Raw genomic sequence first — 19,081 nt, forward strand, 5'->3', positions numbered from 1 at the left:
CCTAAAAATGTAAATGCAACTCAAAATCTCACTCCATTCACATTCTTTTTTTTTGCTAGAAAAGACCCAAGGCTAGTATTTCCAATATAGGAGTGACAGGAATCACTGAGTCTGGCTTTTAGCAAATAACAGCACAAGAGGGGAAGAAAAACACATACCACAGTCACAGACGCAAAGTGTGCTATTATTCATCACTCATCCATTTTAGCTCCTTTGTGAGCCAACAGAAGGGCTGAAGTTGGCAAAAAATCTGCTAGTTAAACATCCAGAAAGCACAACTCATTGGGAACAGAAACTGTAATTGAATAAAACAAGATTAGAATGGAGGAAAGGAGGAGAGGAGAGAGAATGTCTGGACAGCCAGACACAGTTGTATCTAATCACCATTATTTGCCTTTTCAAGTCCTAGTGCATAGTTTAAATAGAAATCTTGCCATCTTTACGACCTGGCGTTTTCTCTGTACCATTAACCGCATTGTCACCACATAGCCTTGCATCTTGGAAGCCACCTTTGCCATGTTCCACAATTAAAAGATATCTAGACAGTAGATCTTACTGTCCTGTTAATACCAGAAAGTCATCAGTTTAAAAAAAAAAAAGTTCTTAAAAGCAGCAGCACTCTGGAAACTCATAATTTTAAGTTAAAACGTTAATCTCCAGCTTCTAATGCACACCGGGTTTTTAGCTGGTCACAAAGTAGGTACTATTTGTCTAAAAATAGCAGAATAGTTTGACATAATAGCTTAAGTAACTGGATCAGTTTTTCTCCTCATTGCTTTTATGAATGAGTGTGAGATTAAGAGGTATTTCTTGTCAAAGATAAATATTTAGCCAAGAGTTCAATGGTAGAGTCATTTCCTGCTCTTGCCACTAGTTCCCATCCTTACAGCAGCTCCCATTGTGCCAGCAAATATTTGTAGTGAGAAACTTGGTTAAGAAAATGACAGAAATGAAAAATAAAATAAAATTTTAAAAAAAAAACAGCACCATTTTGAAGGAGATTTTTTGCAGCCAGGTGAGTTCCCCTGTTCAGCTCACAACTGAACAACTCACAAATTGCGCTAGCAGAGGTAGAGGCCATGCCCAGGAAAAGGAGGGGAGTGCAGCAGCTGCGTCAGCAGTGCTGCTGAAATGTGAGCCCTGGCAAGCTGCTGCGAACACATCAGCCTCTCCATTCAGGAGCTGTATTCCTGTTACCCTGAATAGACAGCCTTGTAATAAGCACACGCTCCTGATATGAAAAGTGTACAGGAACATTATGTACACTGTCTGCACCATTTTCAGCCTTTGCTCAGGCATCATCTCCTGGCTAGACTCTATGACATTCACTACCTTGAGGAAAAAAAACTCTACCTTATTCTCATATGTGCATTTGCTCTAAACTCAACCTTGAAATAAAATCCTGCAATTCTTCATCTTATGGCCAGACTCAAAAAAAAAAAAAAAAGCCACTTCAAAACTCCTTTAGATACAAACAAACAACAGCTACCTGACTTACAGCAATGGATAACATTTCTACTGTACATGAAAAAACATGATGTTGTGTGTGCAGCTGTCTTAATGCACAAACCTCACAAAGGGCGTTCTCTTGAGGTATTTGTATTCAAACCTACACTTGTTCAAGCTGACAGTTGAAACCACAGTAACATATTGAATTGCAAGTTTCGGGACGTTATGAGGCAAAAAAGGTTTTTGACTGTGAGAAAAGAGAAGATACTGGGATACACTAAATACACTGCAGTTATCCACAAACAGTCATTGAAAAATGACACAAAAAGTATCAGAGCTGCTCTGTCCTGAATTCAAGTCTGATCAGATCAGCACCCAAAACACCACTGCACTGAATCCAGTCAAGCTGAGATTATCATATAAGTTTTTAAGGAAGAGCATCTATAGTGGTTTAGCTCCAGGCCCTAACCTTAGCCCATTACTTAAGTTGGCTAGCTTTTTCCTATCTGAAGATTTCACAGAATATAAAGATGCTTTACCACTGAGGATGTAGAGAAAGAACAGGAAGACACACTCAGTTTACAGAAGCAGAATATCCTGCCTTAAGAAACAGTGACTTCATAAGTCAATAGCTTTAACATGTCCAACACCCCCCCTTCTTTCTTTTTGCAAAAGATGTGTATGCTTTTTTTTTTTTTTTACTTAACACACTACAAGACAAAGAACAAATGTAACTTAAAAATCAAGCTTACCTTTTTAAGCAGCGTATCTCCATCCTATATACTGCAATTTTTCAGTGCCTCTACTGCATATTCAGAACACATTCACCAAAACATTTTCATTGATACAATTACAACTTGATTGCAAAACCAAATGTAATAGCAATGTAAGAAACACAACTTACCACAGTGTGTACAGTCACATCACTTCAAAGTATACCCTCTTTTAGGGCCAGACAAAATAAGGTCTTTCTGGCACATCTTGAATATTTCTATGTGCACACATTTTATTTAGCACAGATGAAACTAATACATTTGGTAATTGCCCGCAGTTGTATAATTTAGGCATCCAAATATATTTCAAGCATCCCCATACTGCCAAGTTACATATCTTGAAAGACTACTTTGACTGCTACGAGAGCAAAAAAAAATACATATGCATTACAGTTTTCCTAGTTTTCCTTTTTCTATGAATCTTACATCTTGAGTCCTATGCTCTATTAAACATTTCAAAATGCTGCATAATATTCAATGTTTTTTGAGATGTAGCTAGCCAAGGTCTTGAGCACCTGATCCAAACCTGGAGCCAGCCCTATGATGAGCAGCAGATTGGATGAGATGTTTCTCAGAGGTTCCTTCCAACCCATGTTCATTCATGATTTTACATAACAGAAAGTGGGAACATTTGTATTCACAGATGAATGCATAAGCATACCTGCCCTTTTTCTAAATACCCTAGCCAATCAATCTATAGATAGGTTTACGATGAGTACTGCATGTGAAGCAAGATTACAAATATCACTGAATGGCAGGCCTACCTTGGTATGTTAAATACACATCAGTTATCATTTATGCACATGAGAACTACAGAAGGAAGTACTGCTTTATGCCCTAAATCAGAAGACAAAGATCTGACACCTCTTACACCTATCAGCTCTATCTGATTTGAGAAGCATCCTGTTTATCTATTGAATCCTCAGCTTAAAGAAAACAGAAGCCTGACTACCCCGACATTGACTGTTTTAGTGTTGAGGAATCACTCTAGAATTACAGAGGGATTAAATAGGAATTGCTTCTGCTGTAAGAAAAGGGAGGAAACAGGCTTGTCATGAGCCAGGTAACCACTTGTACCACAAAAAAAAAAAGTTTACATCCACCATTTCTCTCTAACTCACATTTTGTTCACACATCTCAAACTGAAACTCCACTATTCATTCCTACATTTGCAATTCCTCCTTTGATGTGCCTTCCTTTCTGCCATCCACTGACCAGTATTGTCAGCAGTGACTCATGAGAACGTGCTTAACATTACACACTGCTGAAACTCTTCTGGGTTGATTTGGAAACCCAGAAGATATGTCACTGGTAACAGACGTGGGACTTGAAACTCTCTTGGAAAAAAAATGAAGTATCATCACGTTTTTGATGGTATTCCATCCTATAAAAATCTTTCTTACAGTCAAGCAGTCATGCCTTATAGAAGTTACACTTGGAATTTACTCCTATTTTACCATAGCATAAAAAGAAAGAGAAACAATTTGCAGAAGATTATTTACTAAACCTGATGAACTCAGAATACTTGCAGATTTCCTGCATTCCTTTTACGTTCTTAATGTGGTTCTGCTCCCTCATGAACGCTTGGTTGCATGATGAAGCCTCGTACAGGTATTCAGAGCTGAAAAAGTAAACGGCCATTCAAAACAGTAAGAACACAGCACACTGAAATGCTATCATTTTCTAGAGCAGCCTGCTCCACAGTCTCACATCCTAGTTCCCCCTCCCACCCACTCTCTGGTGTCTACAAAACTACTTATCTCACAGCTTAAAGACGTCCACAAGAGCTGCTTGAAATAAATTTATCTCAAGTTTCGTAGATCACCTTCCCTGATAAAGAAAAAGCACATTGAGTTTTCATATAACAGTAAGTTATTTAGCTAAGAACACAATAATTGTTGCTATTTAAAAAAACACAACAAAACAACCAACTTCTTGCCAAAGTGAAATAATAAGATATGAGGGAGGTTAGTATGAAAATGAGTGTATTGTAAGTTCTTTGGCTAATGGTTTGAAATTTAAATTCCAACACAAAACCTGTTCTTATTTGGATAGAAGTTTCCTAGTTTGCCTCAGCTTATGTAGTTAATCACATTTCAGAAAGGTTTAATTGAGCCACAGTCCTATGAAAAGCTAGCAGGACAGTATGGCCACGTTATAAACACAACAACATCAAACCTGTGTGTTTTACAGCTTCTGTTTACCTTTCACTACAAATTCACATGGAAAACTTACTTCTCGTACTTATGTTAGAAATCTATACTCTGTGTTGCTAAGAGCCCAATTATTTTGCTTAACTATTGAATGTTTTAATTCTTCCATGTTCTCAATCCATCATTGGAGCAGCAGCAGTGTGACCAGTATTTAGTTCTTACATTTGAACATAATCTAGTTCAGCAATTCCCATAGACACAAAGCTGCAGGAAAACTGACTGTGCTGTTTTATGTTGGACAGAAACAGAGGCCTTGCTTCTCTAATTCTCAGCAGGAGCGAATATCTGTGTCAGACTCACTACTATGCAACCATTCTGCAAAATTTCCTGGACAACACAAATGATAGTTAAACTCATATTTCTGTCAATTGTGCTGACATACATCATCCAGTACAGCAGTAGCTGTATCACACTACATTCAAATACTATCAGAATAAATATTCTACCAGTATTTTAAATAGCAAGTGCACCTAAAAATATAATGCATTTGCAGCATTAGTTCACTTCCACAAGAGTGGTGTTACAGTATTTTGACTGTTCCTTTTCAGAAGCACAAGAACCATGCTGAACAGGCTGACAGGGTGGTGATGGACAGAGCTCCTCACTGAAAAGAGCTATGGCAGCAGCAAGTTCTTCTGCTGATCGCGTTGGCTTCAGAGGTAAACAAGTGATTATATCGAAGGCCAAATCCTCTCCCCTTTTCACAATGGTGACACTGACAGGATATAATCTGAGAGCGCTGAAGTCATTTAACTGACAACTCGTATCACCAGCCCTACTATTTTCCACGGGCCAAACTGAGTCACTGACACAAGTGACCGCTTAGGAGTAAAAACACTGAAAGGTACAGAGCAGAGAGAACACGGACAAAGACATGGGAAGTGGCACTTCCCATTGGAGAAAGCTTTAACAAATAATCCTTCCCAGTTTGCTTACAAGTTCTCAACCCAACATTTGACAAAAGATAAATTAATAAGCTAAAGTCAGAACTTTTATATTCAACATAGAAAAAAAAAGCATATTTAAGAGCAGCAGCTTCTTATCATAGGTGAAGAAGTTGAATGCAATTAGGGGGATTTCTCCATAGAAAGAGGCTGTTCTGATGGAAGTCGATGGGAAAACCCGACTGGTTTGAATCATGATCACAACTCAAATGATTATGAAAGTGTGTGGTTTAAATGAAAAAAGAAATCTGAAGACTGGGAGTTTCTACCCTTTTGACAGACATGTACTGAATACCATCACACTAATTTCACAGCTTTTCAGTTAAGAACTTTCCAGGATTACTCATATCTAACTGCAAAACTAATTCAGAACTCTAACGCTATTCTGTTGAACTTGATACAAAAAGAACTCCATATTTACTCTTTAAAAGAACAAATTAAGACATAGAGTATGAGAGGCATAATAAAATGCGCTATGTATCAGCCTTCTTATCATCCAGAGCCCAACAACCAATCAAATTATTCAATGAAATAAGCAACGACATCTGATCTCAATTACTCAATTTTTAGAAGGAAAAAACACACGACTTAGCCCATTATTTTAACCATCATTAAGTGCTTAAGTAGCCGCTAAATATACCTTCCACTACATGCAATATTCCAGATTTGCTCCCTAGCAAAATCACTCAAAGAGAAGCATTCAGGCAGGAAATTTACTTCATGCTGCAACTGCTGCTAGAAAGTTGTTTCTATTTTAACCCTCGGATTTTTAAATACATTTTGAGGAACCTTTATGTTAATACAAAGTACAAGAAGTAATTGACATTCTAAGTAAGTCTGTGACATACCTACTGGCATTACAACCTGTTCCCTGTTGCCAAGAGAATTATGCACACAACCTCCCAGTTAAGTAAATCCACTCCACACGCTTTATTAATATCAAGGTAACACAACAGAACTTTAGGTAATTGAAGTTTAATTAGTTGTTCAACAATATACATGGGATTTCATACTAGAACTTACAGTCATTCTTTATAACTCACAAAACCCTCACAGCAAAACCAAAAAGGACCAAGAACTGCCCCAAGGTCATTATTCAAGTGCTTGATTTTCTTCTTGCTGGTTACCCTGAAAAGTAACACAATAATAATGATTACAATGTGGCATTCAAATACCGAAATATGAAATGCCTGCATTATTTCAACAAGTATTACCAGCACGTTCTCCTAATAATTTCTAACTCTGAAGTGATGGAAAATTATGATCAGTCTGTTTGTGCTTTTTTACACACAACAGATACCATCAGAACAACATCTTATACTTTTGATGTATGTGACTTCACTATACCAAAATGCAGATCAACATCGAGCATTACAACAAAATAAACTATTTAATTAAGTGGATTACATCTCAGACTAATCACCTGATCTTCTGGAAGGAAAAAGCAAACGTGTAGCAGTGCTTTAAGTTACAGCAGTGAAAGAATCACAGATTGTGGTTTGTCTTTTCTTCTTTAATTATAGTTATTAAAAAAAAAATACGAACACTGAAAACCGAGAACAGCACATGCAGAGCTTTTAATTCAATTAAGAACTGTTGTCATTCTTTGGCCACACTTGGAGAGCTTGGAGAGGACCTAAGTGCAGACTACTCTTCCTCACCCAATTGCTGCTGCATTTTTGAGTATTTATTTGTATTTGTGTTACTTGTGTATACTTTTTGTTTGTTTTTTTACTTCATTTCCTAAAGAATCAAGGCAAAAAGTCACACTGCTTATCAAACCCCATGAAAGCCATGTCTATCATGAGAACATCTCAGTAATTTAAGTTCAGGTAAAAGTGTTTTTTAATATCTGGTGCTCAAATACTGTGGAAGAAATCCCAAATCCCTGCCCCCCACTTTCTTTAAAAAAAGCAACAAAAGAACAAAATGCCTATTCAACTCCTTTGACTTAATCTTCAATGCTGTCAGAGTACATTACAAATACTAGAAAACAAACAACAACAAAAACACTGATAATTTATTATTTGCTTTGATGGTTTTGCACTTTTCACATGAAAAAACAGAAAATAATATAATCTAGCTTGCTTAGTGCCCTAAATTATAAAGGTGGAAGTTAATAGCAGAAGCAGCATTAAAGAAGAACTTCACATTCAGGAAGCTAACTGGATATATTCAGCAATGCTTCCTTTTGGCAACGTCCTGCCAACAGGAGTGTGCTAAGGCTATTTCCATATATTCTTTTCTTCCTGCTTTCTTTCAGCATTTCAACTCTTCTTAACAGACAGAACTCAAAAAACCACACCACTATACTTGGCAAGAATCTTGAGACCCCAGTGTCCCAGCTACTTGACTCCCTTCACTGTTTCTCCATCAACTTAATTCTCTCCAACAAGAGCAAGCTCTGAAAGCTACCATCACAGGGCAAGACTCCAAAAACAAGACAGAACCCAAACATTAAAGCCACTAAAGAAACAGGTGAATTTCAATTGTCTTTCTTCCATTATATTTGCTACTTATAGTTCCTCAACAGTGTTTTCAGCCAGCCTACCTGACTAGAAAGTAAACGACCTAAAATAAAGAAGCTGCTTTATGATTATTATTGTATAATTTCTCAATAAAGCGCCTTCATTAAGACCTTGCTGCAGAAACAACACTGCACATGGTTCTTTTCCTGGCCCTTATATAATTACACAAATTAAAAAGACATGCTCTGTAATTTCTGAAACAATAATACCAACAGAAAAGCACAGCACTCCAATGCCTGAAAAGCAGTAGCGGTGTTCTTCATCTCCACCCTTTCACAGGAAGCGTAGTACCACTCCTTTACAAACAATGGATTTTTTAAGGGTTTTTTTTTTCCCCCCCTTTAATGCTGTTTCTTTTCAGAAGGAAACCCACTATTTTCTAAAACAACTAAGAATCTTGCAAATCTATCTAAAGCCATGGAGTCACACCTTACTTCTAAGGCTCAAGTTCAGCTATTAACATGACTTTATGCAAATGACTTAATCATCGTATGAATTTCCCACAGCTACAAACAATCCCCCAGTACTGTTATCACTGTACCTCAGCAACACACTACAAATGAAAAACAGAAATATTACTGATGTGGTGTTCACAGTCTGGAACACACAATAGTTACTATGCTCACAGACAGACTGTACAACTACTTCTCCACTTCAGGTAGGTTAATCTTCCACCAAATAACACTGTATGTTCTCAGATATCTTTCCTATAAAATACTATTTATTTCTGATCTTCTTGTTCCTAAACTGTTGTCTTTCCCTATCTTTATAACACCGCATACCTGCCTGATCATTTGTCCATACAATCAGCATGAATTCAAACACACACACACACACACACACACACACTGAACAACTTATCTAATTATTGCTCACATCTAAAAAAGGGTAGAAATAAGCAATCAATTAAGAACAATCTCTGTCTCACCTGTAGAAAGTCAGTCCCAGGAATTAAAGTATTGTAGCACTCCAACCTAAAACAATATTATCCTTGAAAAGTGCTGTTTTGAAGAATGCACTTGAAATTTTCAGCTTCTCCAGCACTGGTATTTGTTTTCTCCTGATTCAGCTTCCAGTCATTCTTCTGAGCCAGGGCATTACTTCCAGAAGCCCAACACATTCACCTACTAGAATCAGAAGTAAAAAGAATTAGGGAGGACACACAAACACACATACACACACCAAAACCAAAAAAACAAACAAAACAAAAATAGTGAAAAACGGAATTCAGACAAACACGCTACACACATTACATACTTTATGTTAGCGAAGGGTTTGGACACACCATGCAATGCCAATGCACTGTCCTAGGTTCTCAGTGTCCCCCTGCACATATTAAAAGATACATTTGTAAAGGTCTGATAGCTAAGACATGGAGAAAATTATAATTATTCAGTAACATTTGTGGATAATTGAAACCTAAATAGATAGTAAACGACAAGCATACCTATTCGAGGCTCCTCTGATCTCTCAACTGTGAATGCCTCAGTTACTGATGACACTGCAGTAAAAGACATCAGCAGTCGACTGATGGCGTGGTTGCCTCCTTGAGCACGGCACTACTTCTAAGTAGGTTTATGCATCACTTCGTATGCGTTATCACTTGAACAGTCAACAAAGAAACATTTTTCTTTTCTAAAATGTTAAAGTATACACGTGCCTGGATACTGCATGACTGAAAACCTCGTTATTTACTAAGGTAGCCAATATTCCACACGTATTAGCTATTTTCTTGTTCCATTCACAGACTTCAGGAAAACAAGTCAATGAACAAGAAGTTTGCTGTGTATACTCTAAGGAACTCTTCCAAAAACTCTCCCAGATGCTTCCCTCACTGTTACTGGAGTGATCATCCCCTATTAAATTTCAGGTAAGGAATCAGAGTGTAAATGACATGAGTTTCTGATAAGCTAAATTAAAAGTGATAATAGAAGTCAATACAAAACATTTTCAAATGTAAAACATGCAAGAAGAACCCCATAGTATCACTAACGTGTTATCTGTCTTCACTGATGAGCAATGAGGTGGAGTCTCTCGCTCTTCCTTCACAGTGACAATTCTGTAGTCTCCATATTCAGAGCAGGCAGCCTCTTCAGACAGCCGGTCACCATCATCATACCTGCAAATCCATCCCAAAATTCTAATTGAAATCTATTTTTCTGTAAAGATGTTTTGCTTTGTCTAGACTACCATTACATGTTTAACGATACAAACAAAAAATTGAACGGAAAAGCTTCTAGAAATGATAGCCAAGTTATACACTTTAGCATACAGCTAATTTTATTTTCTCATTCCTTGTATATTCCCCTCTCAGCTGCAATCTTTTGAGTACTAGCAAGAAAATTATTTCATTAGCCCCCTTCATGTATAAAGAGAGTACACTACTAACGTTCCATCAGCTGCTATTAAGCAAGCGCTGCCTGAAAGTGCTCTTTCTTCTTTCACAGAAATTCTTCTCACACCCCCAGGGAGGGAACAGATGGGAGCTTTTGTCAGCGGGTCATAGCTGTCATACCTAGAGACAAAACATACAGCTGGTGTGAAGTGAATGCCAGGAATTTACATGGTTCTATTAAACAAAAGAGTACAGTGACAGTCTACTCACAAGTCCAATAAAAATCCAGCAACTTCTGCATCGTTCCTGAAATCCAGTTTTTCCTTCAGTGTCAGCCATCGGTCAATATGATTTCCCACATAAATCCTGGTTTTTCCTCTCCTCCTATCAAGACTTTGTTTTCTCTTTTTCTTTTCCAAGAAAGACAACACTGGGGGTCTTCCGCACCTCTTTGTTGGCAGTGACATTGTAAGCCTAATAATAGGGAATAGATCATTTAGGGAGAAAAGGTTATACCTTAACACTGACTGCCATCACAGCAGAAGCTGCTCCCAAACGTGGGACACATTTCAATTCTCCGAAATTAAGGTCCCAAAGCTCTGTGAGATCACCTCAGGAGCTGCAGCGCCCGCCCCTCCCCAGGCTCCTCCCGCCCCCGCCCTGGGCCCGCAACCCCCCCGCCGCTCTCTGAGCGATGTTTCCAGTCGGGCCGCAGCGCGGGGCCCTCCACAGCCCGGCCTCCCGCCGCCCGAGGGGAACAACCGATCCTCACGGCCTCCCAAGCCGCCAGCCGGCTTACCACCTTTTCACTTCCTACCTTCCCTCACTGCTGAGTGCTTCCCCTCCTCCCAGGGAAGCTGCCCGCCCGCTCACAGCCCGCGGCAGCAGCGCTACTCCCTCAGAACAGGAAAGGGCTGAGATGCGCGGTCTGCACACCGAAGGTAAACAAGGGACACGTGACCGGCGCTGCGCGTACTGATGACGTACCGTCCTGCAATGATGGGGCGCGTCGTGTGCTGACGACGTTACGTTCCGCTGTGATGGCGCGCGGAGCGCAGCGCGCGCTGATGACGTACAGCTTCTCTGTGAGGGGAGAATGTGCGCGCACGTTGGGAAGCGTGCCCCAGTGGCAGTTCTAAGCCTTAAAAATCCCTTTTAAAATGTTAAAACGCGCGGTTAATTACAAATTCTTCTACTCACGGCAGCATTTAAAGACGATGAGGTTAGAAGCGGTATCTGTAAGGTACCAGCGCTGACAGAAATCGCGGTCCTGAGTTGGAAGGGAGCCGAGAGAATCGAGTCCAACTCCCGGCCCCACACAGAACCGCCCCAAAGGCGCCCAAAACACGCAGGAGGCGTTTCCCGGTCCCCACACACACCTACGGAGGGATCACTTTTATTTTGGCTCCAGTGACAGCGGGTTTCTGTGACTGGTAATCAACCACACGACAGCCCCGTCAGCGCCGCATCAGCGTTACCACAGCTGAGCAGATGGTCCTCTGGACAAACAAACACTCACTGACACAACACAGCTTTAAATATTCATTGCCTAAGTCCAGTACGAGTGTTACGGTGCACTTCTTCCATACAACAATTCCCAGCATGAACTGCAAGGTACCTCGTGAGCAGCCAGACTCGGCAACAAAACCAGGGCCGTCCCCTGAGCTGCCTGTTTGACTTCCTGATTGAAAGGGAAATGTTAAATAAATCCCATTAAAAGCAAAGTGAAACCCATTCCATTTGTAAATTGATTTAGAATTGGAGCCCATTTGGAAGACTAGGTTTGAAAGCCACGCTGTCACATTATATGATCTCAAAGACATCCTACCAGTTTCTTAGTGCTTCCACGCACTTCTGCTTACAGATACCTGTTTAAATAAATGTCTAAGAAGGCAAACTACATTTATAAGAAATATTTATGGGTAATTTAACCTAAAGAATGAGAGGGACAATCACACCTGCTGATTTTATTTTTCTAGAGTCAATTTTGATGGTTTACATAAGTTAGAGAAGTGAGCTCAAGAAGTAGGAGATGACTGAAGGCTGTAGCAACATTTATTTGGCTGCTGAAACTGCTAAGAAACTTGACCCAAATAACATATTTTTGTTCTTCTTTTGTCCAATATTCAGATAACTTGAAAATAATAAAAAAGTTAAACATCTCATTATCATTATTATCATTATTATTATTTACAACAGAAAGGTGTTCATTTCAGTGTGCAAGTTAATTGCAAATTATAATCTGTAAAAGAATTCTTGTAGCGTAGTTCCAGGATCCCTCACAAATAGCAGAAGTTCTCAGCGCTCAGTATACATAAAGACAATCCCTTCTATTTTGCACTTTTCATTTAAAAAGCTTCAAAATTTCCTCCTCTGTCACCATTACTTATGTAAAATACATCTTTGGTGATGATGTTCCCAAGTAAGTGTGGCTATTTAAAAGGCTTTTTGATAATTCTTTCCATCTCCTTCACAAATACAGTTACTGCCTTTACAAATGGATTCATATTCCAAATAACAGAACTGTGGTAACAGACGTTGTAGGCTTTTAAGTTCCTGTTTATCTTGAAATCACAAAGCTGCTTGGAGAAGCAACAGGGTACTAATGCCTTGTACTTCCACGCAGTGATTCTGAAACAAAATCAGCTATGCAGTGACTCGCATTTCTTGCTAACTTGGAAGGTTAAGCAAGTTACTGCCCTTAAGCACACTCATAAAGTTAACAATAAAGCTGCATGTCTGTGTTCTCAACCTTGAATTAAGCAGATAACATTTTCAAAGCTTGTATGAAGCGAATGTATCTCACCATGTACAGTATATCTGTTCCTCTCACTAAGGAGGTCTGCTAGCAGCATTAATTTCTCACCCTCCACCTGCTTCTGGCTGTGTGACAGACACAGAAAAGGAATGCTTTTAATCCTAGCAATATTTATATTAATGTTGATTTTACCGCTTGGATGTCCATGTCAGTAAGCTTTATGTTTTGCCCCTGCCCTGTCTCACACAAGTCGTTTAATAAACATGCATTCCTAGTACAATGAAGTGTATGTTACAAAACAGCAGCAGCTGCCACTTAGGAATGAAATTTCAAAGCCAATATTCCGGACTCAGCAAAGGTTAAGGTTGATTTTCCTCTAAAGCAATGCAGAGAAATCTAACTGAGAGCACCAGGTGCAGCATGCTGCCTCCTGCTGAACCACAACTGTAGCCGTGCAGGAAAGGATTTCAGAGCTATATACAGTTTATGGCACTCTATCCATTACATTGCTTCAACATTCTCACTTTCTCCCTCCCCTCTTGCTGTCAACTTCTTGCTGAAAATTTCAGCTGTGTTATCACCTTCCTGCAGATAAATATTTTGCTATGCTTCATTAGTTTCCTGCAAAAGCATCTCACTGTTGAGTTCCAGCATGTTCAGCTTTCGAACACAAGCACAGAAATATAGTGGCAATGTACTTCACAAGCTTGTGAAGCCTGCTGTCTACTGAAGCATGTAATTTTCAATACAAAATGCACTATGTTGCTACAAGAACGATCAGAAAATGCAGCACTGTTTAAATAGCCCATTTATTTCACATTTTAAATGCAGGATTGTAGAAGTGCTCTCTGGAAATACTAATGCAGACTTCTCCATGTAGTAAATAATTTATCGGTGTAATATAACAAAAACCACACAGAAAACAAGTTTATCCATCTAAGCAGCCTGCTTCCAGAATGTATTGGGATGCTTGATACTTTATGTGGTGTGTTCTCAGTTTCCAGGTATCAGTGACTTTGAATACAAGAGGCTGAACCCAAAACATTTGAACAGGCATAGAAATGCTCCAAAATCTGCACCCCTTCATAATTTACTCCAAGAATAATACTGGTACACAATTAAAAAATAATAATAGAGCACAGCAAGCATAGCCCAAGCAAAGACTAACACAGCTCACTCTCATCATCAATATCTTTAAGATGTCTGTTTCTCTTCTAGCCCATAGAAGAATTAACAGCACCTATTTGTTAGAGGAAAGTTAGGAACACATTGAAAACCACACAACTCATCCCGAAGTCTTTGTGCTTGTGTTAAATCCTTAACACCTTCAGGACAACCCAAATTATTAAGAATGGCAGGGGAAAGCAAAAAAATAAAGGAAGGAAAAGAGAAGAAATAGTCCTAGTGGTGCGGGCCTTCCATAAGTGCTGTGTTTCATGCCCGCTATAGAGAAGTCTAGCAATGCCAAGAAGCATGAACTGCTTTCAGCTTCATGTACTGCATCACAGAATTCAGACTGAGCGGGAACAAAATTTCAATACCAAAGCCAACACACATCCTCCTAAAAATGGAGGTGGAGTTTTTGGCCGTGAGTATTTCGGGCTATACCTGTGACTGCAGTGCTGCCATTTTTTGCCCAAATCTTCCCTGCTCCTTTGGGGAGCCAGTACTGAAGCACACACCTGTTGGGCACTGTGGATAAAGAGGGTGAGCTAAAAGATGTGTGAGCATTTCTGCTGCTTTCTGTACTCTTTGACAAGAGAAACGACGGCATATTCCAGTCACAGGAGTCAGCTCAGCAGTGCTCGCCTGGAAATCTCGGAATACCTGAGCTGAGGAGTTAACAGTGCCTCAGCACAGCTCCTTCTGGGCCTCTTTTTCTTTTTAAACACTCCCAGACAGATAAAGAATGAGCATTTACTGCACCAATACAATATTTACACAGTTCTTATTACTGATGCATCTCTTGTTGGATGGACAGAGCAGAACAGGGCAGGAGTGAAGTCTGCAGGTAGCTGTGTGGGAAGCACACCGGTCTGGCAGGTAACTCAGCGTAGTGCTGTTTGTGCCCACGGTGTGTTGAATTCACACACTGAGGTAGATGGGAAAGGCCTCCAGGTATTTACAGAGCATCTGAGAAGCACAGCCGAGCAGCGTGAGCTGAGCCAGGGCTGAGCACAGCGAGCAGGGAGTGCTGCATGGCACAAGGAGCAGGAGGTGTCAGTGCCAGAGCCCGGAGGCAGCAGGAGGCAGGAAGGACAGAGATAAAACCTGAGTGAATTACACACAGACAGGCACTTCCCTGCGGTAATGCAACAATGTGAGCCCTGAGGCAAAGCCCTAAAGGGCCAGAAGCCCACAGCACTCCTCTTGCTGGGAGTCGTTTCTCTGCAGCAGGTTTTACAGGTGGTGTTGCAATCCTCGTGCCTGTGCTAAAGGGAACTTCTGGACAAACCTGTGTAACCCTGAGGCCTCGGGGTCTCAGCTTGAGGAGAACAAGGCAGTGCAGAATGCAGGAGGTGCTGCAGACAGGTAGGACACCCTCACGCAGAGCTCGTTCCCCAGCCCTGTGCCTTCAGGGTCAGTGGGTGCCATGTCGGGCACGGAGCAGTCTGTGGGTGAGGCAGGGCTAACTGCAGGGCTCTGAGATGGGCCGGAATGGTTCAGGTTGGACGGACCGCAGATCCCGCCGGGCCCTGCCGTGGGCGGACTGCCCCTCACCTGCTCAGGCTGCCCAGGTCCCCATCCTGACCGAGTCAGGGCATAAATAAGAGAAAAAAAAATATGGAACGCTTCACGAATTTGCGTGTCATCCTTGCGCAGGGGCCATGCTAATCTTCTCTGTATCGTTCCAATTTTAGTATATGTGCTGCCGAAGCGAGCACGAATATCTTGACCTCCTAGGCGGTATTTATAGCCTAAAAAATAGAAACCTCAAGGATAGGGCAAGCCTCCGGGTAAGATCAGCAAAGAGTGCGTGCTGGGGGACACAGACAGCGCACAGCACTGATGAGGTGCGGGACAGCGGGCGGGAAGCGGGGGGCGGACTTGAGGGGGTGAGTTTCCCCCTGCGAGCACCGCGCCATGCAAATGCACGCGCGCGGCACTGTGGGGCGGCGGGAGGCGCGGGCTGCCCGCTGAGTGCCGCGTCTGGCTTCGTTTCTTCAGAGTTTTGGTGGGACTTTAAGGCCAGCAGCGCTCGGTTCTTCGGAGTTGGCGCTGTTTCTGCGGTAGTACATCGGGGGTTTGTACTTCGTTATCCGCAGCGGTATCCCGATGGTTTAAGACTCGCGTTGTTTCTTTAGGTGCCTGCTTAGCGCACGCAGGAGCCGTTGCGGTGCTCATCTGTGGGGAGAGCTGCGCGGCAGCGGGGAGGAAAGGGGGGGGGGAGGGTCGGCTTTCAGCGACAGCGGCTGAGGTGGAAGGCGGCGGGCGCTGGGACAGGTGCTCTTCTAAGCGCCGCCATGAAGGGAAAGCAATAAGGAGCAGAGTGGCGCAGCGGAAGCGTGCTGGGCCCATAACCCAGAGGTCGATGGATCGAAACCATCCTCTGCTAATCTTTTCGTTCTGGGGCGAACAGCCGTTAGCGTGAGCGGCACTTGTTCTGAACTGCGTCACCGGGCTCAGCCGGGCCGCTCTATGTGGCTGCCCCGTTGTTCCGAGTGCGGCCGGTCGGTCCGGGAGCGCTGAGCGGTGATGCGTTCGGTGCGAACGGGAAGGGGTGAGCGCTGCGCTGCGGGCTCCTTTTATTCCAGTCCTGCAGCCGCTGCACTGTGTGGTTTTCCTGCACTCCCAGTCACCTTCTGTGTGTTCACACCAGCGGTTGTAACAATGATACGTGCATCTTCTCAACCAAAGCAAGCAGACAAAAGACGCGTGAAAGCAAAACGAGCCTACAAATATGAAGTTAAAGTCCGTGCAGTGGTGTCGCAAGTCTGTGTTCAGGTTGTGTTTGTAGAGGCAATGAAGCGAGGGAGGGCTTAGTGGTTGTGTTTAATGTTAAGAGGTTTCTGAAATGGCATTGTTTTCACTGCTGTGACACGTTGCAGTAAATGAGCAGTGGGATTCGTCATGGAAGCTGCACGGGAGAACGAAGAGAAGGGCAAATCTATGGCGGGGGCGACGTGGCCGTTTGTTCTCTGATTGCCTCAATAGGAGTGGTTGGGAGGCCTCTCATAAGCGGTTCCATGGTGTAATGGTTAGCACTCTGGACTCTGAATCCAGCGATCCGAGTTCAAATCTCGGTGGAACCTGAGAGTTTTTGTCCGGGAGCGGAGGTGGTGAATGGTCACCGCGCTGCGGAGGTTCGGTCATTCATTGGCTTTTGGAACGCAGTGGGTTACTGACACGTCGTGCTACCGAAAATCGAATTTGAAAGGGAAAAAGAAAAGCCGGAGATCTCTCGCATTTGTTTGGTCTATATTTTTTGCATTTGTTTGGTCTGTATTTTTGCATTTATTTCTCGCATCTCGGTTACCACATCGCTACGTGCGTTATCTGTGTAACTTCAGACACGCTGCAGTGTGCTGAGATGTAACCGGTTCCCTTCTGCACGGTGAGCAACCGCGTGAAAGCCGGAACGCGCTGCCAGCAGAGCACGAGGCCGCCTGCCGAGCTCCGCAGCCCCTCCTGCGGTTCGCTTCACGAAGCCGTTTTCCTGCGGTTTGCTTCTCCCAGCAGCTCCTGCCGCGTCCTGCAGCTGATAGCTTAGCTGTCCTTATACCGCGAAGTCATCGAATGTAGCGGAAAAGCAGGAGGGCGAGTGGTCGGGCTGTGAGCAGCGCTCTGCTCCACGGCCGGTGATAGTGCAGGGTTTTACCGCTGTGCATTGCCCATTATTTATTATGCAGCGCAGCAGAGCCGAGTGCCACCATGTGGTTCTATGGTGTAATGGTTAGCACTCTGGACTTTGAATCCAGCGATCCGAGTTCAAATCTCGGTAGAACCTGGTGGACAGGGGTCACTTTTTCCACTACGGCAGAGATAACGGAAGGAGTAACGCGTCCGCGGAGCTCTCGTGGCACAGTGAGATCCCCGCGGGGGAGGCAGCCTGAGGGGCTGATGAGAGCCGAAGGGCTTTCCGTGGTGCGAACTGTTCTGATTGTCTTACATGGGGCCACGTAAGAGGTGCGCTTTTGACAAAACGATGAACGAGGATTTTAATTTCTAAATAGTTCTTACCCAAACTTAATCAGGTCTTTCATTATGTTGCCTAATTCAGTTCATCTGGCTATAGCCTCAGGTTGTACTCTGCACAACTTTAGTGGTTTTAACCCTGCTTTGCTGCCACAAACCCTATTTAAGTAGCTAAGGATGGCTTAATGTCCCACTACCCTCCTCAGCTTCTGTCCCTGCTCCTCCTTTGCTCACATTCGGGATCAGCTCTTCCCTCCTTTACTTCCAGGCAAGTAACCACCTCCATACCGCCCCTTGGAGAAATGCAGAGCACCTCCTCAGCCAGTGATTATTTGATGGAATTCTGAGTCCTGCTTGAGGGAATTTATGGAAATGCTTGCAAAATTAATTGTTTGCATGCCCTACTGATGCACAACCTCTTCTGCACTGGGAGCGGTTTTCATCCTTTCCTGCAACTCTTCCCTTTGATTAAAGCTGAAGAATATCCTCCTTTTAGAGCTGAGCATCTTAAACTAACGTTGGATTCCATAGCAGCATCCTGTTCTTTCAGTGGGGATTGATTCAGCTATCCCAGGGTAAATCTCTTTACTGCTCCTTGCATGCTGGTGTTTTCAGTGAGTAACCACATATAGCAAACTTCAGTGTAACCATCCAACCACCCGACTTACCCTACCAGCACCATCCTTCCCAGCTGAGCACTCCAGAGCCACCGGCTGCTTGTCTGCCTTCCAGTGATTCACTGTGTGAAGTCATAGAGAACACATTGCTGTTTCCTCCTGCTACCCAAAAACTGGTTCCCTTCAGAGCACAGCTGGAAGTGTCTTTGTAATCCACAGTGCTCACAAAGAGCTGATGCAGTATTACTGTTACAGGCTTATTCATATAAATTCAAACATTGTGCGTTACAACAAAGAGTACTTAAAGTTGAGTCCAGTTTTACATGGA

At 42.4% G+C, this 19,081-nt stretch overlaps 1 long non-coding RNA gene and 4 other non-coding genes across 5 annotated transcripts; 3 read left to right on the top strand and 2 right to left on the bottom strand.

Moving 5' to 3' along the window:
- Positions 1-6,289: 6,289 nt before the first annotated feature.
- On the bottom strand, positions 6,290-11,219 carry LOC107049008 (uncharacterized). Its single transcript, NR_172493.1, has 8 exons — positions 11,060-11,219; positions 10,513-10,716; positions 10,297-10,422; positions 9,901-10,026; positions 9,355-9,509; positions 9,165-9,233; positions 8,836-9,034; positions 6,290-6,507 (listed from the first exon to the last, which is right to left on the bottom strand). It is a non-coding gene; the product is annotated as an uncharacterized LOC107049008 (long non-coding RNA).
- A 4,559-nt stretch (positions 11,220-15,778) lies between these two features.
- Positions 15,779-15,885, bottom strand: LOC112530043. Its single transcript, XR_003071184.1, has one exon. It is a non-coding gene; the product is annotated as a U6 spliceosomal RNA (small nuclear RNA).
- A 599-nt stretch (positions 15,886-16,484) lies between these two features.
- On the top strand, positions 16,485-16,556 carry TRNAM-CAU. The gene has a single exon. It is a non-coding gene; the product is annotated as a tRNA-Met (tRNA).
- Positions 16,557-17,181: 625 nt separating this feature from the next.
- Positions 17,182-17,253, top strand: TRNAQ-CUG. Its single transcript has one exon. It is a non-coding gene; the product is annotated as a tRNA-Gln (tRNA).
- A 623-nt stretch (positions 17,254-17,876) lies between these two features.
- TRNAQ-UUG lies at positions 17,877-17,948 on the top strand. Its single transcript has one exon. It is a non-coding gene; the product is annotated as a tRNA-Gln (tRNA).
- The last annotated feature ends 1,133 nt before the right edge of the window (positions 17,949-19,081 follow it).

This window comes from Gallus gallus, chromosome 18 (genome assembly GCF_016699485.2).
Source record: "Gallus gallus isolate bGalGal1 chromosome 18, bGalGal1.mat.broiler.GRCg7b, whole genome shotgun sequence".
Classification (NCBI taxonomy): Eukaryota; Metazoa; Chordata; class Aves; order Galliformes; family Phasianidae; genus Gallus; species Gallus gallus.